Source organism: Pyxicephalus adspersus, chromosome 12 (assembly GCF_032062135.1).
Source record: "Pyxicephalus adspersus chromosome 12, UCB_Pads_2.0, whole genome shotgun sequence".
Lineage (NCBI taxonomy): Eukaryota > Metazoa > Chordata > Amphibia > Anura > Pyxicephalidae > Pyxicephalus > Pyxicephalus adspersus.
This window is the reverse complement of record NC_092869.1, coordinates 18706133-18733937: the sequence shown is the minus strand read 5'-3', so window position 1 is coordinate 18733937 and position 27805 is coordinate 18706133. Positions and strand designations below refer to the sequence as shown.

At 38.1% G+C, this 27805-nt stretch overlaps 1 pseudogene; it reads right to left on the bottom strand.

Annotated features, from left to right (window-relative positions):
• Nucleotides 1-799: 799 nt before the first annotated feature.
• Nucleotides 800-27651, bottom strand: LOC140342497 (uncharacterized; annotated as a pseudogene).
• Nucleotides 27652-27805: the final 154 nt, after the last annotated feature.

The following is a 27805-nucleotide window of genomic DNA, read 5'->3' as shown; positions in this document are numbered from 1 at the left end:
TACTGTTTACCATTTTTATTAATGATATAGTGTTTGGGATTAAAAGTACCATTTCTGTGTTTACAGATGACACCAAACTACGTAATGGAATTAAGTCCATACAGGATGTCTAGAATCTACAAGCAGACCTAGATGTTCTGTTAGGTTGGGCTGCTAAGTGGCAAATGACATTTAATATAGATAATTGTAAAGTTATGCACTTGGGGGCTAACAACATGCATGCTTCATACTGTCTAGGGGGAATACAGTTAGAGGGGTCAGAAATGGAAAAGGATCTGGGGGTTCTGGTAGATCATAGACATGCAATGCCAAGCAGCAAAAGCCAGCAAAGTACCTTCTTGTATCAAAAGAGGAATAGACTGCAGATATCGAAACATAATCCTGCCCCTGTACAAAGCATTGGTCAGACCACATCTGGAAAATGCAGTCCAGTTTTGGGCACCAGTTTACAAAAAGGACATTCCGGAATTGGAGAGAGTGCAGAGAAGGACTAATAAAAGGAATGGAGGAGCTCAGCTATGAGGAGAGAATAGCTTAACTGAATCTATCATCCCTCGAGAAGAGATGTTGAAGGGGGGATATGATCACCCTGTATAAATATTTTAATGGTCCATATAGAGTAGAGAACTCTCTTTTCAATTATTTACTTTGAGATCATTACAAAGAACACTCTTTGTGTCTGGAGGAAAAGATGTTTAAGCTTCAGATAAGTAAGGGATTCTTCACTGTAAGGTCTGTGAAAATGTGGAAAAGGCTCCCTCAGGAAGTAGTTTCAGCATCTACTATAGATTGCTGGATGTTTTTCTAGAAGCACAGAATATACCTGGGTATTAAGGCTTTTAAGTAAAAATAAATGACAGTTGATCCAGGGAACATCTGACTGCCTCATGGAATCAGGAAGGCATTTTTTTCCCGTTGAAGCAAATTGTACCAGAGGTTTTTTTGCCTTCCTCTGGACCATGTCCATAGGATTTTATATCTGGGATATGTTTATTTCCCTAGTGGTTGAACTTGATGGACATTTTTCAACCTGACCTACTATGTTACTATGACTAACTGTATACAGTTTTCTTACTGCAAATGTAAAACCTTCTCAACCCAGACTACAATGTTTAAACACTTTTACTTAATCCTTTGCTTTTTGGAAGCCAGCATATGCCATGAGTTCTGACTTCCAAGCTACATACTGTTTACATTCTATGGTTTAATATATTAAAGCCAGAGACACACAATTAGCATTTTTGTCAGCACTAAGCATGTTATTGCGTATATAGCTTTGTTTTCTTAAAATGTACATTAAGAAAGATTATTTTGAATTCATTTATTTGTTAAAAAAATTGTATATGTTAACCTATCATTATCAGCCAATGTAAACAATTCAATCTGTTTTCTTGATTTCAGTTAAGCACGGAGAATAGACCTTTGAAAGTACACCTGGCATGATAAAAATAAAGGCTACCATTGTGGTATTCCTCCTGAAAAAGCTAGTTGAAGCTACTTTAGGCGAGCAGATTTAAAATTTGTGACACTAACTCCTAATAAATATTGCACCGAAGAAATACCCTTTTGTATATAGGCCCAAGTATAAAGTTAGCCAAGTAACTAACATTTTAGGAAGGATTTAGCAATTGCCCACAAAAAGCTTAATTTAGCTGACAACTGCTTTATTAAAGAATGTGAATATTTTTTTTTTAAGCGATAACTAAAAGGTTGACAGTTTAATCCTGGAAATGTTCACATGCATGACATTTTTGTTGGTGTCTTAGAAGCTGAGGCCTCTGAGCAAACGTCCGTGGGCACTTAGGACACCTGTATGGCCTCTCACCAGTATGTTTGCGCTTATGCAGGACAAGGTGGGTACTATGCTTGAAGGCCATCCCACACTCCCCACAATGGTAAGGACGCTCTCCTGTGTGGGTTCTTTGGTGAGTGATAAGATGGGAACTTGTAGTAAAGCCTTTCCCACATTCTTTGCAAGCATATGGTTTAATGCCTGTATGCATTCTCTGGTGCGTGGTAAGACTGGAACTTTGAGTAAAGCTCTTTCCACAGTCTGCACAGACATATGGCTTTTCGCCTGTGTGAGTTCTTTGGTGAACAATAAGATAGGTACTAATGCTGAAGGTCTTGCCACATTCTGAACATGCAAATGGCTTAAGTCCAGTGTGAATTCTCTGATGTTTGTGTAATGATGAACTTTCGTAAAGCCCTTCCCACAGTAAGAACAGACACATGGTTTCTCCACAGAGTGAGACCTCTCATGTCTCTTAAGGTTAGAGCGTTGAGTAAAACACTTATCGCACTTAGAACAAACATAGATTGAAATGCCAGTGTGGACCTTCTGATGTTTAATCAGATTTGGTTTTTGACTATAGCTTTTCCCACATTCACTACAAGTGTACTGGGCACACTTTGACTGAATTTTGCCATTCCTCATATATTTTTGTAAAGTCTTGTGAGATTTAAGTTGTCTCACTTCATCATCATAAAACATAGTGTACTCCACTGCAAACTTCTCTCGGAAGTTGTACTGACGTATGGGGGGCAAACGCCTATTTACATTAGAGGATATTTTTGTACTGTTTTCTTGGTCTCCTGGTTTTTCTTTCAATTCATTAGGTGTTAACAGAGATACATGTAGCTCTTTTGTTTTAATTCTGGAGGCATTCACAATTTTTCCACAGCTTGACTTCCGTTGCAAGTTCTTGTGAGGTTTAAAATCTATCACACCATCTACATCATTATAAATCGTGGTGTAGTTCACTGCAATTCTGCCTCGAAAGCTGTACTGATGTTTAGGAAGCAGATTTTCATTTTCACTAGTAGGTGTTTTAGTACTGTTTTCTAGGTGACATGTTAAGTATTTGTTTTTCACTGTCAACTCTTTAGATGTATGTAGTTCTTTGCTGAACCTTGGAGTATCTATAATTTTGCCATAGCTTGACAAGTTCTCCACTGCAACTCGTTTTCGGAAGTTATATTGATGTTTCAGGGGTAGACTTGCATTTGCATCAGACAATGTTTTTGAACCGTTTGCTAGGTAACCTGTTAAATATATACCTTTCACCGTCAGTTCTTCAGGTGTTAAGAGAGACAGATGTAGCTCTTTTGTATTAAATCTGGAAGTGTCTAAAAAAAAAAAATAAAAAAATACCAAAACGTTAATGGCATAAATATAGGCACTAGAAAAATATGTAAAAGACATTACTAAGATACACAGGAAATTATAGTTTAGTGGCATGTGTGCAGTAATCAAACTTTTAAACATTGATATCAATGTATTGGGACTTTAATAGCAAATATTGAATGAACAAGTATATAAAAAAGTTTATTTTCAAAAAATGAGCTTTATGTTTTATACAATTTGTATGATCATTGCCACGATTGTAACTGCCTAAAAATGGATTGCTTTTTGTATTTCCATGTTTCTTTTTTCCAAAAAGTATATTTAAACATAGATATTTAACATTGATATTTTGATTGCTCACTGCCGGCTGTTACAGGTTTCATCGTCATGGAATCACCAGTCCGATGCTAGTACCAGTGATTTCTGGTCATATCTGCGCATGGTCAATTCCCTCTGGGAGAAAATGACGTGTCACAGCACCGGTCCTCGAAAGGGGCGAATCTACCTCCCATATAGGGTCATCCGGAATGCGCATGTTAACACGTTTCAACTATTGAAAATACTGTGTTTACGCCAATGTTTGATCTATATTGCTATGATGGCTACTTGTATATTTTATTAGATGTAGTAACATTTAATCAGTTCCAAAGGAGTTTAGTCTCCATTGTGGGCAAAAAGACTTCCATTTAAGGAATGCAGTCTAGCTTACTCAACATGATAAATTTAAGCAGAAAATAGAATATATTTAAACAGCTATGGTCCAGCAAATTGGTTCAATTATTCATATTTTATTTTGATATATATAATAAAGTAAAAAATTATTTTATATATATTATATTTTGATGTTCTATAGCCATTGCTTTTTTAAAAAATGAAACGCGTTGAGCATGGGCATTGCTCTAAGAATATGGATTATATGTTATGACCCTAAATTCATCATGTTTTCAATTTATAATAATCTTGTCCTATGTTTACTGTGACTTTGGAGTTACCAGAATTAAATTTTATGTATGTTTTAATTATATACAATATAAAATTATACTTTTTTACATACATGTTCGTTAAAAATGTGCTAATAAAGTCCTAATACATTGACATCAAAGTTTAAAAGTAATTTGTGGGATGTGGCACCATTGATAAAGCAAAGGATTTTTTAATTATGACAGTGAACAAACTACGCTGAAAATTGAAGCAACAGATTCTGTGAATAGGCAATAAACAGCAGTCTGCTTTTCATTTAAAGCACAAGAAAACCTTACACCCACAGGAGTTGTTTACCAATATAAAGATGTGTGTACATCAAATTTGCATATTTTGGCATATTTAGCTTCTAGAATGATCTGTTTAGTGATATATATATATTGGGGGTTTAATTTTGTTTCACACTCGAGAACTGGGACATAATTATATTATTTAAACCAGAAATACATACCCCATATATAACTTTTAAGTCCTAAAAGTAGATGAAGAAAAACTATTTATAGTTGTATTTGGTCATGTGTTTCTTGGAAAAAAAATGAACCAATAACATATCTGCTAGTTACATAGTAGGTTAGGTTCAAAGAAGACATTAGTCCATCAAGTTCAACCACTATGGTAAATATACATATCCCAGATCTAAAAGTAAGTTACAGGTCTACAATTTAAAAAAAAATTTCATGAAAAACAGTGGATCACTTTTGGTACAGAAATCTAGACCTCAGTGTAACGCTTAGGTGGTTAAGACATAGTTGGTCCAGAGGAAGGCAAAAATAAAACCCTGGTACAATTTGCTTCAACAGGGGAAAAAATTCCTTCCTGATTCCATGAGGCAATCGGATGTTCCCTGGATCAATAGTCACTGTTAATTTTACTTTAAAGCTTTAATACTTATTTATATTCTGTGCTTCTAGAAAAACATCCAGCGTTTTCTTAAAGCAATCTAGAGTAGTTGCTGAAACTACTTCCTGAGGGAGCCAATTCCACATTTTCACAGACCTTCCAGTGAAGAATCCCTTTCTTATCCGGAGCTTAAACTTCTTTTCCTCCAGACGCAAAGAGTGCCCTCTTGTTCATTGTAATGATCTCAAAGTGAATAATGGAGAAGAGAGTTCTCTATATGGACTGTTTATATATATTTATACAGGGTGATCATATTCCCCCATCTCTTCTCAAGAGGAGATAGATTCAGTTAAGATAATCTCTCCTCATAGCTGAGCTCCTCCACTCCTTTTTTATTAATAATTTAGTTGCCTTTCTCTGCACTCTTTCCAATTTAACAATGTCCTTTTTGTGAACTGGTGCCTAAAACTGGACTGCATATTCCAGATGTGGTCATGTGGTCTGACCAATGCTTTGTACAGGGGCAGGATTATGCCTCCATCTCCGCAGTCTGTTCTTCTTTTATTACAAGAAAGTACTAGGTTTAGACATTGCAGCTTGGCATTGCATGGTGTTATTAAGTCTATGATCTACCAGAACTCCCAGATCTTTTTCCATTGCTGACTCCCCCAAATGTATACCCTAGACAGTATGAAGCATGCATGTTGTTAGCACCCAAGTGCATAATTTTACAATTATCCATATTAAATGTAATTTGCCACTTGGCTGCCGAATCAAACAGTACATCCAGGTCTCCTGGTAGATTATAGACATTCTGTATGGACATAGATTCATTACATAGTTTGGTGTCATCTGCAAACACAGAAAGGGTAATTTTAAAATCCCAAACTCTATATTTAACAGTAAAACAGTAAAGGTCCCAACACTGAACACTGGGGTACACCAATAATAACATTAGACCATTCAGAATATGAATCATTAAATACAACTCTCTGGATGCGATCTTTAAGCCAGTTCTCTATCAGTTTACAGATTGACTTTTCTAAACCTATTGATCCTAACTTGCATAATAACCAACTGTGGGGTACAGTGTCAAATTGTAGTAAAAGTTAGTAAATCACGCTCTCAGTATTTGGTGTGATCAAGTTGTATATCAGTAACTGCAACTAAACATTTGTGGTAACTGTGGATCAGTCCTGGACATTGACTTGTAGGAATTTTAGCCCTTTCCTCCATACAGAACAGCTTCGGCTCTTGGATGTTGATAGGTTTCCTCAGATGAGCCGCTTGCTTTAGCTTTCTCCACAATGTTTCAATTGGATGAAGGTCAGGTCAGACTTGTCTTGATGTTTTACTTTACAATTCCCTGGTATAGTTCATTGTTCTATCCATAAAGGCAAGCCATCAAGGCCCAGATGCAGTAAAACAGGCCCAAACCATAACAACCCCACCACCATCTTTCACAAATAGGATATTGTCAAGGAAAAATGTACCTACTTCTTAAAAAGAAATGTCAGCTAATAGGTTCTTATTACGATCATAAGAGAACAGATACAGACACCAATTTGATCTGGGGGTGGCAGTTCTGATCTATTCAGAAAAGATGGTGTTATTTATACAAAGTAAAGTAGGTGGTACAGAATGGTATTTAAAGGTTTGAAATGATAAGTGACTATTCAGGAATTCTGAGTGATTGATGGCCTTAAACAATGTATGGCCTTGATATCCTGGGATTCTCTTCACACCTCCCCAGGTGACCAGTTGCTTTGTTCCTAATAACACATTAGACAAGAAGAGAAATTACACTAGTTCCACAGGATGCTCACAACCCCCTACAATGAAGCAGATTACTTGTTATATTTTTCATGGCTACTTCTGCTACAAAATGGAGGTTAAGAACAAGATGGAGACAGAGAAAAATAATTTTCCTTCTCAGTTTTGTTGTTTTACAATAATTTGCTAATATTTGGCAAATGTTTTTAACCCACCAGCCAGGTTTGCTGGATCATCCAAGTTCTCCCTTCATTGTCTATCTTAGCCAGGCTTAGAAAGTTCTAATAAATCAAGCTCATTCTGTCTGACTGATGATTGGTGGAGTCCAAATTCACATAACCATTTCCAGCTTTATTGAATTATCCTTTGTTCAAGCCATGGTATACATCCACAAATGTGTTCTGTGTGTTATCAGGCTTTGGTGGATCCCTGTTCCTCATAAAAACAAGATCTCTCACTTACATTCTTTACATACACTTGGTTGTCATTCCAATGATTGAAAACATCAGACTCTGACCTCACTTTCAAATTATAATTATACAGGCATGGTAGTAAAGAAATGGCATTGTTTGCTGTGACCATGATACCACTGATACCATACCATGGTACCACTATTTAGCTCAGCTGAGGCATGGGTAAATTGCATCTAAATGGTATTTATAATTTTGAAAACCGCAAAAAATTGTGAATGAATAATTTTACTTGTGTGACCCAGTTTCTTCATTTACGCTTATAACTATATGCCTCCTCCAAGGGCTCAGCTACCCCTGAAATAACGGAAACTATACTTATTCTCCATTTTAGGAAAAAACAGATTAGGAGATTGTTTCCTTAGTCACTTCTCCCCCTCTAACTGTGCTGACTGGACAAAGGAAGAAGAGAATGTTGAGTACCTTCCTAACTTCTTCTTTACTATTACAACAACGAAAACATTTACAGAACACCAAATAAATAAAATCTATTGTGGCAGATGTAAAAACAAAGTCAGATTCTTATACTAACTGTACCAAGTTCAAGTTTAATGTTGTTGAATCAGTGCGATCCAACCTGTTTCCCAAAAAATAAAGAATGTAAGGTGACTTCCTAATTCCCTTGTCCACAGCTTTACTAGCCCCTGATGATTTACTAGAACTGACACAAATTGTGTGATCAAGGAAAGATTTCCAGTTTAGGATCATATTAATCAAATCATGTACTTTTGTATGTTACATAGCATATATACTTTGTTTAGGTATAACTGGGCTTGTAATAGTGTATCCTTTGTGTTAGCCAAAGTTTGAAGCTTTTACTTGTAGAATCTTTAGGTCCAAACAAGTTTTGTCTTAGCCTGTCCGAATCATCATCCAAAGGGTAGCAACCTAATAAATCCTGTGTTTGTTTAATGCCACATTTGAAGGGAACAATTAGTATTCCCACATTTAATTTATGAGTTTCATTGTTTATGCTGATAAGGACATGACACTGAGAACATGTATTACACAATTAAGAGAGGTTGTAAAACCAGGTTAAAAGACAGTGCTTGGAGGTGGAGGGGAGGAAAGGTGTGACCCATGTGGGGTTTATCCAGGTTGAGTTTCAGGAATCGGTCAGACATCCATGAGGAGATGGCTGACAGGCAGCATGAGACCTTATCCAGGACTGAGGGAGACAGGTCAGGGGTGGACAGATAAATTATGAAAGATGACAAGTTTACTTTTAAAATACAGAACATATAGCTTGAATCCATTTCTTGTAAACTCACCTTTTGAATGCTTTTCCCATTCATTAATAAATAGTTCTTTATCCTGTTCAATTTTTGATATTAAAGTAGGTTTATCATTCTGGTGTCCTAAGCAAAAAAAGAGAAAGTTTATGTAAACAAAAAGTAAAGAATAAAATAAAAACTTCAATGATGTTGAATTGTGAGTATTAGTGAGAGCCAAAATGTTTCACAAAATTAAAAAATGCAACGTAACCTCCTAATATCCTAATTTATAGCTTTACTAAAACCTAAATATTTACTAGAACAAACACAAATTGTGTTATCACCCTCAGTGAAATCCATATTTTCTATGTTTGAAACTTACAAGTCTCTGATATTGGAAAACAATCATATAAAATGTATATACTGGAGTTTGCACTCTCAATATAGGTTGAGGTACGTCTTTTTACATTGTAAGTATAAGCCTAAGGTAGAAGTCACTGTCATGATGACTTCTGCTGTAAAACTACTGCTCAAAATAAAAAACAGAACCTTCATGCGTTTTGGTGCAAGTTTTTATACAAGGCAAAGGCAAGCAGTTGACTTCTCGACAGAGAATTATGCTATTTTATCACCAGTACTGCAATTGATTCCAATTTTTAGAGACTCTTTAATAACTGGCATGTTACCAATGGATTGGCATAACACCAATGTGGTTTCTATTTTCAAAAAGGGAGCAAAGTCATTACCAAGCAACTACAGAGCGGAAGGGTTGAACTACCATATTTGGAAAGGTCCTAGAGAGTTTGATTAAAAACCACATAGAAGAGTGTCTGCTAGAAAATAATATTATAAGTGATAGTCAGCATGGATTCAAGAAAGACCGAAGTTGGCCCTCCATGAAGGCAGCGTTGTAGACGGCTCGGCAACCTCCGGATTCCTCAGCGGCTCTCCTAGTAGCCTACCTCGGCAGCCACGCTACAGATCAGCTGTGCAGGATCCGGATTCCTCTCTGCACAGTTGTAGGATGGTCGGAAAGTCAGGGACTAAATCTAAAGACCACATTCAGCTGTCTCAACCTCTGCGGCTGGCTTCCAAGATGGCGGCCTTCCGGGAAACACACGTGGCTGCAAGCTCTTCATTATCAGAGGAGAGGATCTCCTCCACAGGTATGTAAGCAGGGGCTGCTCTTCACCGGCCAGCCCCCAGACAGAGCAGCTTTCCCCTAAACTCAGCATAACTCAGCCCCCCCTCACAGCTTTGCTCTCACCTGCAGTTCTCAACTCCCATATTCATCACTGGGAGGATCCAATATCCATTAGCCCTCAGGATTTGTCCCATATTACTGGATCCAGATTAAGTGTGCTTCACAGGACCCCCCTGCTTCACCACCCCCTTCTGAGCTTCCATTGGCAGAAAGCAGGCTGTTTTTAAATCCTGCTGCACTTCTGCAAACAGAACTGGCTAAGGTTACTGTGACTATCACCTCTGAGTTGCATCAAGATTTACAGAACTTGGGCACTAGAATTGATGTCTTTTTTAAAAAAAGTAGATGAGACAGTTTCAAAAGAAACCCAGAATTACAAAGAAATCTTAGTTCTGCACAACCAGATTGAGGATCTGCAACTTAAACTTGATGACCTAGAAAATAGATCCCGTAGAAATAATTTTAGGATCAGAGGCCTCCCTGAATCCGTGAAAGATGTTACAGACGCCGTAGGGCACTTCTTGCAAGGTCTCCCTACCAGGGTCCCACTTTGAAATTGACAGGGCCCATGGAGCTCTTGTTGCGCCTAGGCCATATGGTCATCCCAGGGATGTGATTGTTAAGCCCCACTATTTCACTACTAAAGAAACTCTTCTGAAGGCAACAAGGGGTCTGGACCATATTGAGATGGAAAGCCATCAGATACAAATTTTAAATTAAACACCCTTTACTATTCAACGCAGGAGGGCACTCAAACCCTTGCTACAAGTTTTTATTGACCACAAGATTAAATATAGATGGGCATTCCCTTGTAAATTGATATTCCAGCTTGAGGGAAAAGTTTTTCCTTTTCCTCTTTTGGTGAGGGTGAACAACTCCTCAAGGACTTGGATCTTAACCTGAAGGAAGAGGCTCCATCCACGCTAGAAACGGAAGCCTCTACCTCTCTTTACCCACTCACTCATCTGGCAAACATCATCAGAAGACACCTTGAAACTTTTTTCTGTGGATGACGATCTGGTGCCCTATTGCTGTGGTAGATATAATGCATATATATATATATATATATATATATATAAGCCCCAGATCTGGGCTTATGATCTCATCAGGATGATCTTTTAATGTTGAGCCAATATGAGAAAATATGAATATTGAGAAAATATGATCTCATAGATACTTGTCAGGAAATGAACCCATCAGTCAGGGACTACACCTACTTCTCAGTGGCCCATACCCAGTACTCATGTATTGATCATGGTTTTGTCCAGTCCCACATGCTTCCAGGCTTACTAGGGGCCCGAATATTGTCAACTCCCTGGTCTGACCATAATCCCTTAGCCATATATCTAACGGGCTTTTGCAGGACTCAAGCTGGGTTTAGATGGAGACTTAACGAAAGTTTGGTCTCCGATCCATTGGTACAAGGAGAAATAGAAAACCTTCTACGTGGTTTATTTCAGATCAATATTTCCAGCAATACATCCCCGGCTATTAATTTGGAAGCCCATAAAGGGTATATTAGGGGTGAATTTATCAAAATAGGTTCCTCACGCAAACAGGCTTATAATAAACTTATTAATGACCATCATAAAGCATACCACAGGCTACAGTTACAACACAAAAAGGATCCTCTTTCTGGGCTGAAATCTCAACTGGAGGCCAAAAGAACTGAATTTAATTCTCACAACTAGAGCAGAGAAATCTATACGTTGGGGAGCACACAAATTCTTCCTTTGGAGTAATAAGCCGGACAGCCTCTTAGTTAATAAATGTATTAACTAGGCTATAACTCACGCCCTCCCCAAAATTAAGATCAAGGATGGTAGGTTATCACAAAACCCAGAAAAAATTCTATAAGTTTTTGAGGACTTTAATGGCCGTCTATATAGTTCCAAAGACTCAATTTCTCGAGATGGAATTGATGAGTTTCCTCTCATCAACTCCTAACCTTCCCAAATTAAAATCTAAGCATAAAGAGATCTTGGAAAAGCCCTGAGGAATTAGATGGCATTTTTAGATTTCTTAAAATGGGCAGCTCACCAGGCGTGGATGGATTTTCTAATTTGTACTACAAAACATTTCATTCAATTTTGGCTCCACATTTGGTTATTTTAATTTTCTGAGGGAGGGGCACCCTCTCTCAGACGATGCTAACAGAGCATTTATAAGTGTGATTCCCAAACCAGGGAAAGATGCTTCAGGGGTCACCAATTATAGGCCAATTTCTTTAATTGTGACCTTAAACTCATGACGAAGATCCTTTCAATTCGTCGATTGGGCTCCTTCTTAGGGGCTTATATCCCTCCAGACCAGGTGGGCCCCTATGCAACACAAACAGGACCCTGACCGAAATGAGAAGGGCAATTGACCTCATATCGGTAGTGAACTCCAGCTGGGACGAGGGACCTCAACGTCAGGCAATGCTAATTTCCTTGACCTCCAAAAGGCCTTTGACAGCCTTTCCTGGAATTATCTGTTTTAAGTTTCTTTTCAGTATGGATTTTGGCTCTTATTTTACTAATTTGTTGCTTGCTCTCTATGATTCCCCGGAAGTGAAAATATTGCGGGGGGGGGGGTTCTTTTTCCAATGCTATCCCGCTTAGAAGGGGGACCAGACAGGGATGTCCTCTTTCTCCCCTCCTGTTTGCCTTGGCAATCCAACCATTAGTGATAGACATACATAAGGACCAAAATATTAAAGGAATTGGGTGTGGTCAGGTTGAACACAAATGCGCCCTATTTGCTGACGATATATTGGTGTTTGTCACTTCCCCAATTACCACTTTGCCCAACCTCTTTAAACTTTTAGATGATTTTTCTCTATGCTACAGGTAAATAAAGCAAAATCCCAAGCTCCTAATATAAATATTCCCTTAGGGTTGCTAGCAGCTATCAAAAACAAATTTGATATGAGCTGGAGTGATGACTCCATCCAGTACTTGGGTATATAGCTGTCCCCCTCCTACAGTAGCCTTTACAGGCTAAACTACACGCCTTTGATCAGGAAACTCTTTGCTGACCTTCAGTGGTGGTCCCATTCACCCCCGTTATGGCTGGGGAGGATTGCTGCTGTCAAAATTAGCCTACTTCCCAGGCTACTTTATCTATTTTGCACTCTTCCAATTCAGATCTCCCTGAAAGAGATTGTACTCCTCCAATCTAAAATAATGAAGTTCATCTGGGCAGGCAAAAAGAGCAGAATCTGTAAAGATACTCTATTTGCTCCTAATGAAATGGGTGGTTTGGGAGTCTCTCATTTTAAATACTACTATGTGGCGGCACAGGTGGCGCAACTGTCACTGAGTACGATGCACGGGGCCCAACCTCAATGGGTTGAGATAGAGAATCATGAGTTTCCCGGGTTCTATAGAATCTCTCATGTGGCGCAAGAAAAAGCCAAGAGGGATTATAAAATGCCCTGCTCTGTCTCACTCAATCCAGCTGTGTGATAAATACTGTAAACATCCTGTAATAACTGTAAAAAGTTATTCTCCCCACACAAACCTCTAACTCCACTTTGGAATAACCCGGATTTTCCGCCAGGCCAGCACCTAGAACATTTTAATTGGTGGATCTTAAAGGGCTTTAGCAGAGTGAAAGATTTGATAGATGCTGGATCAGTACTTTCTTGGGATTATTTAACCAGTAAACGCGAAATCCCACCAACAGAACATTTTCGATATAGACAATTGATTTTGTTTATCAACACAAAAATCAGACAGGCCCCGAGACCCATGCGATCCTCCCCATTCAAAAGCACTTGCTCATCTATAGCCTCCGCAAGAGGGCAAATTTCTATTACTTTTTCAGCCTTAGTCTCCCCTTCTGGTAAACCTAAATATATGTTAAACTGGGAAGCTGAACTGGGTATAACATCGGAATTTGAGGACTGGTGGGATACTGTTTACTCGCTATCTAAGGTCTCCTTGAACTCCGCTTTGGTGGAAGCCAACTATGAAGTCATGCTTAGATGGTATCTCTTTCCAACTAGACTGGCAAAAATGTTCCTATCAGTCTCCCCTTTATGTTTCTGGGGTTGCAGAGGTTCAATGCTTCATATCTGGTGGTCCTATCCGATTGCTAGGGAATTTTGGGACAAGGTATTTAAATTGATTTCTAGGATTTTACATTTTATTTTGTACATTTTTTTATATGCATATTGTATGTGTCTCTGTTCACCACTTAATAAAAAAAGGGTGAAGCACTGCCTAGGCAATCAAGAATGAATAGAAGCGCAAAGCCTCCTGGCACACCTGGAAGAGACCTCTGGACTAATCGACTGCAGTGCAGGATTGAAGGTAAGTGGATTTTTTTAGTTTTGGCCTTTTTTTGAGTTTACTTCCTCTTTAATAATAACATCCAATGTCAAGCTGCAATTTACTAAAGCTAGCAAAGTACTTTCCTATATTAAGAGAGGAATAGACTGCAGAGATGGAGACATAATCCTGCCCCTGTACAAAGCATTGGTTAGACTTCAACTGGAATATGCAGTCTAGTTTTGGGCACCAGCTCACAAAAAGGATATATTGTGGAATTGGAGCAAGAGCTCGGCTATGAGGAGAGATTCGTGAACTGAATCTATTCTCCTTTGAGAAGAGACGTTTAAGGGGGAATTATGTATAAATATATAAATGGTCCACATAGAGACCTTACTTAACAATTTACTTCAAGATCATTTACAAAGGACAAGAGGGCACGCTCTGCATCTGGAGGAAAAGAAGTTTAATCTCCAGAAAAGGAAAGGAATCTTTACTGGAAGGTCTGATAAACCGTAGAAAAGGCTCCCTCAGAAAATAGTAGTTTAAGCCAGTATTATAGATTGCTTTAGGAATAAAATGGATGCTTTTCTAGAAGCACATAACTTAAATGGGCATTAAGGCTTTAAAGTAAAGATAACAGACTGTTGATTCCAGGAACATCTGATTGCTTCATGGAATCGGGAAGATTTTTTTTTTCTCATTGGGGCAAATTGAACAGGGGTTTTCTTGTCTTCCTCTGGATCAACTATGTCTATATAGCTACTAGTTTTTATCTTGCAGTGTTCTCCCCAGAAATTTTTTTCAGCCGGGTGGTAGGAAGCTGTAGGCGGGTGGTAAAAAAGGGGGTGTGGCAAAACACGGCAAATTTAGTGCACCCAGTTGTTTATGCCATGGGTAGCCAGTAACCTCTTATTGTTTCAGTGAGCAGCCTGAGATCCGTGCATCCGAGGATGAGAGCTGCCGAGAGCTGGGCGGGGTATTCAAATCAGCCGGGCGGAGCAACCGGCTAAAGACCTCTGGGGAGAACTATGTCTTGGATATGTTTATTTCCCTAGTGGTTGCACTTTATGTCTTTTTTAACCTGACTAACTATATAACTATGTGTTTTAGCTTTATACTATAAGTAATACAACAACTAGCTGGCTTAATTTGTATTAGTATTACAGCAGAGGCCATTTCATCATCTAACCCACCAATGCAAATAAGAAAATAACTGTAAATAACTTCAGTTACATACATACCTGTAACGGTAACCTGTCTGATTCAGTGACCCTGCTTTCATCTCTCCAATTTCATTGTTAGTACTGATGTCACTAACAGTGTAAAGCAGAGTGAGGAGAGAGCGGAGATTTCTCTGTCACGGGTATGTTTGTAATTGAATCCTAATCTGCTTTACCGCTCTGCATAAGAGGGGGAAGGGGGTATGGGTGCACACAAACAGTAAAGACAAAATGACAGTGACTCGATTTGATATTTCCAAACAAAGAAAAAATATATGCATATTTATGTTTTTCTAATTGATATTTTCTTCTGTGTATTCTTCAAATAACATTATTAATAATAAACTCAACTAAAATAACTTTTTAATGTGTTTTTTAATTTTAGTATGTATCAGGTTTTATTAGCAATATGGTTTTATCAACTAGATACAGCACTAGGCACTTTACCAATAAACCCAAAATGGTATTGTTTTAGTACATATCATTCTACACTAGTATTATGTATTTCATTTCATTACTCTTTCAACTTACAGTCACAATTCTTGACTGCAGTGGATTGTAGAATCTCTTGCAATATTTTTTTCAGCATCACAAAATTATTGTGTAAATTATTGTTAAATAAATAGATATGAAAGCTTAATATTGATATTTTTTTGTAAAACTAAAATGTCTCAAAACACCAACTCTAAAAAGATTAGTGGTGGTTGTTTCAGAACAACCTAATTACCACATTTAGAAGATTACCATTCTTGAAAAGTATACATTAAATATAGTATGCATGACTGAAATAGAGTGAATGGAATGAATACACCTATTCTAAATACGGTAATCAGTTGCTTAGTTCAATCTATCAGAATGTCTGATCACCAATTCAGATTTTTGAAAGAAGGGTAAAGTCATTAGTATGTCACTTCTGTTTCTCTAATTGCATGATTTTGGACTGCAGGACACCCCGCAAATACCCTAAACAAAATGTATATGCAAATTATATTACAAATTTAAATGCGTAAAAATATGTAATGTCTATAAAAAGGTAATTTAAAATAAATAAAAAATACAACACACAAACACCTTATATACAATGTAGATAAGCTTTGTTGCCAATACTATTTTTTTTAAAGAGTATTGGCAAAAAAAACAATTCAAAATTTTTATTTTATTATTATAGAAGTGTCCTGCCTATCATGTCTGTTTTTCAACCTAACTATAAGTCCATAAAGTTCAACCACTAGGGAAATAAACATATCCCAGACAAAAACCCTATAGACAGTTGATTCAGAAAAAAAAACATGGTTCAATTTGCTCCAACAAGGGAAGAAAAATTACTTCCTGATCCCGTGAGGTGTTCCCTGGATCGACAGTCTCTGTTGTCTTCACTTTAAAACTTTAATACCCTGTTAAATTATGTTCTTCTAGAAAAGCATCAAGCTTTTTTCCAAAGCAATCTATAGTACTTGCTTAAACTACTTCCTATTCTACATTTTCACAGACCTTACGTTGAAGAATTCCTTCCTTATCCAGAGATTACATTTCTTTTCCTCCAGATGTAATGAGTGACATTTTGTCCATTGTAATGACCTTAAAGTAACTAATTGAGTAGAGTGTTCTCTATATGGACCATTTGAATAATTTTACAGGGTGATCATATCCCCCTTAAACGTCCGGGAGAATAGATTTAGTTCTACTCAACTTTCCCCATAACTGAATGCCTCCATTCTTCTAATCAATTTACCTGCCCTTCTCTGCACTCTCTTAAATTCCACAATATCCTTTTTGTAAACTGGTGCCAAAAACTGGACTACTACATATTCCATATGAGGTCTGACCAATGCTTTGTACAGGGGCAGGATTGTCTCAAATTCTGCAGTCTTTAAATGCAAGAAAGTACTTTTCTAGCTTTTGAATTTGCAGCTTGGCATTGCTAGCTATTATTAGGTCTACGATTTACCAGAACCCTCAGATCCTTTTACAGTTTGACTCCCCCAAATGTATGCCCCTTAGACAGTATTAAGCATGCATGTTGTTAGCCACCAAGTGCATACCTTTACATTCATCAATAATAAATTTAATTTGTCACTTGGCTGCCCAATCAAACAGTACAGGTCTGTTTTTAGATTATAGACATCCTGCAAGGACTTAAATCCATTACATAGTTTGGTGGCATCTTAAACAAGGGAAAAAGTAATTTTATTACCATACTAATATAATTTATAAAGATGTTAAACAGTAAAGGTAAATGCAGGCATCCAGGCTAGTAATATGGACAAGGCGAAAAAGGCAAGAGTGGGGAAAATTCCTTCTATCCCTGCGCTGCAGTGTGGTTCTTTTCAGCCCTCGATTCAGACTTACATGGAAGACTCCCTTTTTGGCTCCTTCACAAGCAGCTAAGATGGCACAGACCCATTCTCCACCCACATGTAAGGTAGTGGCACAGCATCCAACACACGCAGGAACCCCTTTGGTGGTGGCCTTAATCAGCAACAGCAGCATCCAGCAACCCTCCCCCCAGCTGCTACCCACTCTCCTAGACACTCTCAGCTAAACCCTGGTGCTGCACATCAGGTGCAGTCTCCTCTTTATGATTCCAGGACACAACACCCCCCCCCCCCCCCCCCCCCACCAACCCAGATCTGTACTCTTTGCAAGCACTACCTCCAACTAAAGCAGATTTTCAACTACTAATAGTGGAGGAACAAGCAACCTGCCGCTCAGAGATTGGGACTCTGTTTACCAGCTTGTAGTCTCTTGCAGACAGGGTGGAGGATCTAGATAGGGATTTACAACAAGGAAAGGGTGACATTGATACCCTCACACATAAATCTCAGGAAAATGATCTTTAACTTGGAGATCTTTACCACCACTTGGAGGACCTGGATAATCAAGGCTGCAGGAATAACATCAGAGTCGGGGGTTTACTAGAAGCCACCCAAGCATATGATCTTAAGCCAGTACTTCAGGTGATCGTTAACAGCTTCCTGGGAGGCCCTCTCTCTCAAGGGATTAAAATTCACAAGGCTCATCTGGCTTTACCCTCCACAACCTGTCTGCAGGATGTTATTTGTCAGCTAGAAGATTTTGAACTGAAGGAGGTAATCATAACCTAGGTGCGAAAATGTGTTCAACTTGGAATTTGATGGGGCTCCCTTCCAACTTTACCAGGACTTATCTTGGCATACACTGCAGCAACGCGGTCAACTGTAGCCTCTCCTCACTACGCTTGTGGGGCTCGTAATTGGCTCAGGGTCATGAAAGGCTCTTCTTTCTTATTGATAACTAGAGTCCGCTGGCCAATGTGTTTTATGGTTAGTGTTCTATACTTTGGGACCCATCAGGCCTCTCACCCCCAAAGGAGTGAGTGCTCGCCCACCACTTTAATTTTGTTCCCCAGGCTCCTTCTGGGGGGGCACTGGGGACCAACAAGGGACAGAAGTTCCTTAGTCACATATGGGCAACTCTATTGTGGTAGTTTGATGTCTGTTTTTATGTTTTTAAACAGGTTGCCCCACCTTGTTTGTCCTCAGGGGGAACACTTCCACACCCCTCAGGGCAAAGAGAGATAAAAAATGCTTCCCTGATCTTCGACTATCATCATGGCTATGTTATTCTTTAATGTCAAGCCCTTGAATTCAAACACTAAGAGGGAACTAGTCCTCAGGGAATTGAAATGCTTGTCAGCAGATTTTAATTTCTTTTGCTTTTTTACAAGAAACTCACTTTGACCACACTGGTTCCTTTAACTTTGGATCCAGGTTATACCTGGGAGTGTACATGTGAATTTGCCCTCCAAAAAGAGAGCTGGTGTGGCCATATTACCTAAAGAGTTTAATTTACTCTGCTTTGGTATACCAACTGTCAGATTTCCTTTTCTTCATAGGACCCTCCAGGATATTTACTTCACTCTGTGTAACCTGTATGCCCCAAACACAAGCCAAAACAAATTTCTTTCTAAAACTTGCCACTTGCCTTACTGGATGAGTTTGACCATAACTACCTGGTTATTCTCCATGACTCAGGATCGCCTTTCCACCCTCACATCTCCCCCCCCTGAACAGGTCGCACAACAATCACAAATATTTACAGTTTATCGGGCATCCCCATCTTTATGATAATTGGAGGTTTCACCATCCCAAAACTTCTTACCTGACTTACTGCCCCACCTATTAGACTTTTTTCATGACTTTATGAACAGCCAACCAATCCCTTCCTCAATGTTAAATTCTCATATTACAGTGGTCCTAAAATCTGGCAAGGATACAAAAGTAGCCCTTTTGAACTTTTACAAAACTTTTAGCAAACAGTCTCTCTAAACTTCTTCCTTCTGTTGTCCATGGGGACCAAACAGGTTTATTCCATACTGTCACGTATTGATTTTATACCTAATAAACGCAAAACAACTTCCTTGGTCTTTAGCCTGGACGCAGAGAAAGCCTTTGATTGAAAGGAAGGCGGCAGAGTTGCCCCCTTTTGCCTATATTATTTGCCTTTTGTATTGAGCTCCTGGCAGCATTTGTGCCAATCCCAACATTCAGGGGGTATAAAATTGAGAAAAATACTCGAAAAAAGTTATCGCTATACGCAGATGATGTCCTCCTCACCCTAACACAGCCTCTCACTACCCTCCCAAATTTATGAAGTGAATTTGAGTGTATGGAGAGGTCTAGGGATACAAAATCAATTCACAAAAGACAGGCACTACCCCTCCATTTGCCCCTGTTGTTGCTTTCCTCTTTACATGACCATTATTCCTTTGTGTCTTTGTGTGGAGGAATCATTTTAACCACTACCTAGGGATTCAGATAACCTCTACACATAATCAACTGTATTCTAAAATCCCCCCCCCCAGCTTTAAGTCTTTCTTAAAGTAAATGGAGGATCCACCCTTTCACTCTACTTGGGAGGATCACATGAGTGAAAATAATGCTACTCCTGAAATTCATCTATCTATTCTAAACTCTCCCAGTCACGGTACCAGCACAAGTGGGCATACAGATGGCACAAAATGGCTAAACAAATTTTATGTACCCCTAGAGAAATGGGAGACTTGGGGGCCCTGGATTTCCAAAAATATTACCTGATCACTCAATTACGGTACCTGCCTGCATGGACATCGCTCTGACCATCTAGCATTTGGAGGGAATTAGAGGAGCGTTGAATTGCCCCAGTACATCCCAATGTCATGTTGTGAGCTCCTTTTTGTCACTTACAGATAGTGATTTACTTGGTGTTTATGCGGCACAAATAGAAGCTCTGTATATCAAAATACATGTTGACATCTATACACAGCAGATACCCAATAGCATCTCAGCAGCCATATCAAACCCTTGGAGGCAAAAAGTACTATTTCACCCTAAACACTTACTGCACCCAGTGGAGTGGAGACTGCCGTTTTTCCCTGAGCTCAGGGAAAAGTGTGAGCTACCTCAAACCTCTTTCTATGCTTAGCTACAAAAAAGATATTATGCCCTTTCCCTTCAATTCTCCTCCAGGTTTTGGGACAGCACCCCCTTTAAAAGGCTATGTGTGGAGGGTCTGTATTCTTAGGGTTTCATCTCCTCCATCTATCACCTTTTACATACTACTACTCGTACCCCAACTGTAAAATTTGCATATATGCTCACAGTGGAGAGGATATTGGGTCAGACATTGGATACAGAAATTAGGTCAGAGATTTGGGAGCCAGCACATAAAAGCTGTATCAGTACAATTTACAAGGAAAACGTGTTACAAAATATTTTCCAGTGGTACTACACTCCAGAAGTGCTTCATCGGTTGTTTCCAGTTACAAACCCTACCTGCTGGCGCCGTGGGGGACATAGAAGTAATCTTGAACACATTTTTTGGTACTGCCCCCCTATCCAAGATTTTTTGAAAGGAGTCAATCAACTACTCCCAGACATCACACATCATTAGATACTTTAGATCTCTTTACCTATTACAAAGGCCTGATAACTGCTCCACCTAAACCCATACATAAGCTTATCTATCATATTATTATAGAAGCCCATACACTGATCCCCTCTAAATGTAAAGCTACCTTATCTCCTTCTATGGAAGACCTATAAAAACATATTCAGGAAGTTCATCTATTTGAGTAACTCACAGCCTTGCTAACGAACAACAAAGAAAAATGTCACCGCACATGGGAGGATTGGGATACTTACTACTCAAGTTTTCTAGGGTAATAACTCTGTATAACATTTAGGAAACCTGGCCACATAATCCCCCCCCCCTCCCCTTTGGGTTTCTAACAAAAGGTATTGGATCCCCTGACATTTTATTTCCTATGATAGCCACACTTTCAGAGATCTCGTCATGCCAAAATCTGCACTCAGACACGGTTTCACACCTACCTCCCTTCATTGCCATTGCACGTACTAGGAGAGATGCAGATCCTTATTGGGATTTTTTTGGCACTTCCTGTTATATATTGGAATGTTCATCATTCCCTGGCTATCTTATTCTGTTAAGCTTCGTTAGCTGTTGTAATAAATCTAGAAAGAACCTATTTATTCCTGTTTGTAATTTGTTTGTAATATTCTTTTTGTTTCTTTATATATATATATATATATTTATAAGTTTGTTCAATAAAAATTCAATTAAAAAAACAAACAAAAAAAAAAGTAAAGGTCCCAACAATGAACCTTAGGGTACACCAATAATAACTCTGGACCATTTAGAGTATTTTAATTGGAGAGAAATTATTCACTACTCTCTGGATGCGGTCTTCAAGCCAGTTCTCTATCCATTTGCAGATTTTTTACCCTATAGGCCTTAACTTTCACATTAACCATCTGTGGGGTACTATGTCAAAATCTTTTGCACTATATCAACTGCTACTCCACTGTCTACCCGTTTACTTACTTCCTCATAAAAGGAGAGAAAACTTGTTTGACAACTTTGGTCTTTCTTAAAACCATGCTATCACGTATGATATTATTTTCCAGCAGAAACTCCTCTATGTGGATCTTTATCAAACTCTTTAGTATCTTTCCAACTATAAAAGTTGGACTTACCGGTCTGTAGTTATTTGGTAATGACTTTGCTCCCTTTTTAAAGATTGGTACCAAATTGATCAATCCATTGGTAACATGCCAGGGATTAAACAGTCTCTAAAAATTAGAAACAATGAGCTAGATTTTTTAAAGCTTTCCAAGGCTGGACAAGATACAGTTACATCAGTGAACCTGCATGAACCGCATTGGCCTTACTCCAATCTATAGTACCATACCAGAGATTAAAAGAATCTCCAAAAATTAAAAAGAATGGATCTGAAATAACTGAGCTCACCTCTATGAGGACATGTGGATGTAATCCATCAGGTCCTGGTGCTTTATCAACCGTACATTTATCTAACTGTTTCTCATTCATATCAGTTTTGAACCATTGTGGCTCATTTAAGGCAGTGACATTTGGACTTGCTCTGCCATTTTCCTTTGTGTACACAGAGCTAAAAAAATCCATTAATTTAAATTAGTTTTCAAACGCACTATCTCTCATGAATAATTAGCAATTGTTTTTGCAAATTAAAACACTTTTTTTACAGGGGGTAACCCACAGCTTTCTGGCATAATTGCATCTGACTGCTCCTTCTACATCTGGGGCTTTCTTATAATGAAAACAAAAAAAAAAATGTTCAATCTCACGAATGCCTAAGTTCTGCATTTTTTTCATCTCGTTTTTTTTTTTTTTTCACATTTTTAGGAAGATATGTCATCTGATATCAAATCTGCACGGTGCAGTATCATACTATCAGGTGATGTGAGGAAGAACCTGGACTCGCTGTTCTCAGTTTGTGAACAGATTAAGGACTTGTCATTGCTAAAGGCAAGTGATTTATTTTCCACCACAAAAGTTGTGCTTCAACGAGATTTAGCCCTAGGGGCACATCTGAAGTTCGTTGAATTTACACTGGCAGTAAGGATGCATCTACTGCTTCCTCGGCCAGAAACCACTGCAGCTTGAAAAACAGCTAGGCCTGAAGAAGCCTAGCAGTCAACACCTGTTATAAATCCCAGGTGCCTATCAGTTGCCAGTAGTCATTTGGCAGCAGTAAATGTTACTTCTAATGTGAAGCCTAACTATTTAATTAACACTACTGTATGGGATTTCAATCTTAACAAAACCACTGGACTATTTGGGCATAATACAAAAAAAATGAAAAATTGGACATATTAGGGGGCAAGCATTAGAAAGATGAAACAAAGTATAGGGGTAGGTAGACCACTAACACAATTTTAGTGGTTACTGGATACTTAGGGCATAAAAACCTAAACAAACCCTAAGAGGACAAATCTTGATGTGTCTTGCCCCGCCAACTTTTTGACCACCCAGCTACAGCTTCCCACCACCCACTTAAAAAAAAAATCTGGGGGAACAATGTTATGGCATATTTTTTATATGAGTGCTTGTGTATGTAACTAACATATTAGGGGAATATTAATATTGGACTGCATAGCAGGCTTCCCGTTTTATAATCTACTCGGCTACAAACACCAAAGCCCACATTTTATGGCTCACTTGTGGAAGTGCGATGCTTGCAAACCAGCCTCTTAGTGGTCTATAAAAAAAAAAACAAACAAAAAAAAAAAACAGCTAGTCTATCATTCGTTGAAACATTTTCTAGTGGAGAATCAAATCACTTCAAATAAAACACATGGATTTGGTACAACACAGAATGTTTTTCTGAATGTCAGATTTACTTCTTTATAAATAAACCCCACAGTGTTGCCTGCTTTATAAATAAACCCCACAGTGTTGCCTGTACCCTTTATTTACCAGCATTCGTATACAATGGCCTATAACTTTTTTTTTAAGCTAATATATATTTAGAATCGCCTAGATAATAAACATGTGATAAAAACAAAAGTTTATTTCTGCTTATTTTAAACATTGTATGTAGTTATCAAAGAAAAAAACATTTAACCTACCCAGAGAGTGGATTATTTGGTAATTATCAATCATTACTTGTCGATAAAGGTCTATTTGATCTGCTTCTAGGTACTGCCATTCTTCCTTTGAGAAATACACGGCTATGTCTTCAAAGTATGTAGGGGGCTAAAAATTGTTGAAAATAAGTTTATTATAAAGAACAGGTCTGAAAACTGATAAAATACACATTTCCTTTACTTCCAGTAGAAAGTAAATTTAACCCCCTCTTTAGTCTACAGCTAACAACATTATTGCCCTCGAGATGGGTTACTCTGCGATATGGAACTTGCCAATGTTTATACTTGAATGACTGCTACTATGCTTGTATATACTCATATTTTCGGAAATCTCTGTATATTTATGTGCACTTAAGCCATTTTATGACATTTTATGAGCCCTTTTGTGGAGAAGGTGATAAAATCACAATTGTTTCCTATTGGATATTATGCCCATCCGAGTAACCAAAAATCTGTGTTACCAAATATCTATAGACAAAACTGAATGGAGAGAAATGCAGATCTTTTGGTAAGGTATATGGCTCCCTTACATTATTAAATAAACAGGATTTATATGGCACCATCATATTTTGCAGCACTGTACATTAACCTCCTTGCAGTTAAGCCCGACCTTCGCTCGGGCAAAAAAAAATTGCAAGGATGGTTAAGCCCGAGATTTTTCACTTACCTGGTCCCCCTGTGCTCATCCAGCGTCGTCCTCCATCTAGGTGGTTAAATAGGGATATATGTATATATAAACAGCCTGAAGCCAATGAGATCACTCCCTACTGATTACAACAACAAACAGCAGAGTTGGATTTCTACTGAAAATGACAGCGAATACTCCCATTGGCTGTTGGTTGTTATAAAGCACTAATTTCATATCAATGTTTGACTGATATATCAATCAACCAATGCCTGGGAATACCATGGTTTTCAACAGATTTACATTAGAATATTCATATCAAATCTAACATGTTATCTATTGAAAAAACAAAATCAACCCATTTTATGGCTTTTAGATTTACCAATACCATTGAAAATGGGAACTTACCTAAATTATCCCACCAATTTGAATCTATTCACGTAGGCTCATGTTTTACACTGTTGTTGGTGGTACTTAAGGACATTGTACTAATACATTTTGCCATGAATAGTGAACTTTAAAAACACTAAAAAAAACCCTGAGGTACAGTGCTATTAGCTTATTGAAACAAACAAACCTAGAGACTACCATTAAAAGTGTGCATTTTACATTAGGTCCTATAAACTACAAGACTGCTTAATTAAAAACAAAAGGATATATAAACAGTTAACACCACCGGTTTTGTAACTTGAAAAAAGGTTTCCTTTCTTTTTGCAGCAAGCGTCTGAGGAAGTACTTTTGTCGTTAGACTTTTTTTTCCTGTGGTCTTTGACCTTGGCATTCTGAGGAAAAAAAAATCACATAAAAAATGTATACTATTTTACTAACCAAGTGTGTTATGCCTAATAAAGAAAAAAAAAAAATAACCCCTGGCTGTTGCTGAGGTAATTCTTGCATTGTTTCATCTCTCTCTACATTATAATTTGCTGATCCTGTTTATGATTTGAATGCTCAATTACTAGCAACTAGAAAAATTCTAGTTGATCCAGGCATCCAGGTTTTAAGGAACCCGTACTATAAATATTATATCCACAACTTACCGAATATTAGTGTGGCGGTCAGTGGGAGGAATGCCTCTTACATTGCTGGGCACTGGGAAGATTGTCACCCTTAAAAATAACTAAAACCAATGATCATTTTGGCTAAACTGACCTGAGAAGCACAAATAATCTTTTGCTGAAGGAACCCCAACCAATCTGTTTTTTAACATATAGAACCCTGGTTCAGAAACACAGCCCAATGGGGTATGGCTATCACATCCTTGGCTTTCAGAAAGTGTTTTGTATATCAAACCCAGAAGACTGGAGGCACATTGTGACGCTTAGTAGTAAGAAGTACTACTACTATTGCCTTAGACACATCCATTTTGTTGTTGGAACTACCACTCGATACACAAGATCCAGAAGAAAGTTTTGGGCTAAAGCTGGACTTGAGCAATTTGGTGCTGTGATAATAAAAAATAATTTTAAAGGTAAAACAGAAAACATTCAGCCGGCATCTCAATGTTAGAATCGGTAGTGAAAAAGAAATATCATGAAGCCAGTATTTTTACTGTTTGTTCATACTTTACATAAAAAGCATAACCACCACTATAAAAATACAAATGGAAGCGATAAACGATTAAGACAGTGACAGCGGAAGAGTATACAAAATACTAGTGAGCAGAATATGTTGTCACTTCTCTAGCAAGAACCTGATGGTTTGATTTCTTCAGGTTTATTTTTCAACATCCAGAATCAGAGCCAGAAACAAGTAATCTTGCTAAACAATGAAAATACATTTATTCAAGTTTGTGCATTTTACACACATCCTCACATGTAAAATACCTCTTCTGAATGATTCAGCCTCGCTTTTCATACTTCAAAAACTAACATATTTAAACATAAACAATTGTTGTTTAAATATGCATAACTGAATGTACGATAATAGTGTACTTTTCGTATCAATACCAGGTCTTTCACTTCTTTACATTTAAAATAAACATGACTATTGATTAAACCAATGATTTTCTCCTACCTGACAGCTATTAAAAAACGTTGAATCTGCTTCTTCTGATTACAGGACATCAACCCCCAGCAGCAGCTTCCTACACCAGCGTGCACAAGAAGTGACGTACATGAAATGTTCGATACTAACCTCAAATCCTGAGCTCAGCCAATCACATTGCAGGCAGCCCATGCATGCCAAGATGTGAGAATAACCTCGTGGACGGTTTCTATGGCAACTGTTCCCTCCTCTCAGAAGGGTTGTGTGTGAAAGTGTGTGTATGATTTCAATGCATCACAAGAAAAAAAATGTATTGTCTGCTACTTAATCTAATCCTAGTGTCCTATACTAAATCAAGTACGCTGAATCCAAATCTGAAGTCCGATTCTGCCTAGAACGTCAGGATCTTACGTTAATTACGCGTATAGACGCGATTATCTCGTTCCGCAGTTACTATGTAATCCCTGTACAAAACTAACTTTTGCCTCATAGTTCCATGACATTACAAAAACTTAGTTTTATGTTGCATCAACATATACAATTACACACAATTTATTTTAATTCAGAAGTGTTTCAGGCACTTGCTTTTGAATTTGTGGCTCTCCGCTGTCTCCCATTGTAGAAACCAGCAGTAGTCACCCATCATGTTGGGGTTGCACCGGCCTTTATATCTTGTTTCCATAATAGAAATGTCCTGGGGGAACCTTTGCCTTTGTTCATCACTCACATTAACCAAATTTTGTGGGAAGAAGTGCAGATGGTAATGTAAGAAATTAATTTTAAGTGGCATTTGGCAGGCAAATTGATGGTATGCTGTTAGCATGTTGTTCACAAGTTCAGCATGGTTTCCATCTTGCTGGTTACCCAGAAAGTTTTGTGCAACTAGCACAATCCCAAAAAGCAAGTTCAAGTGGGTTGATTTTGTCTCTGAATGTGGCATCACGCATCAAATTGTGGATTTGGGGACCAACAAAAATGCTTGCTTTCAGTTTAGCATCTGTTATAACTTTTCCAAACTTTCCGTCCTTCAGATACTGAAAACCTATACCATCACGATCTATTGCAACAACAAAGTTGCATATGGTCCATACCTTTTAATGTTCTAAAAAAACAGAACTCAACCCAAAAACTAAAAAACTGCAATCAGGCAGATCATTTGTA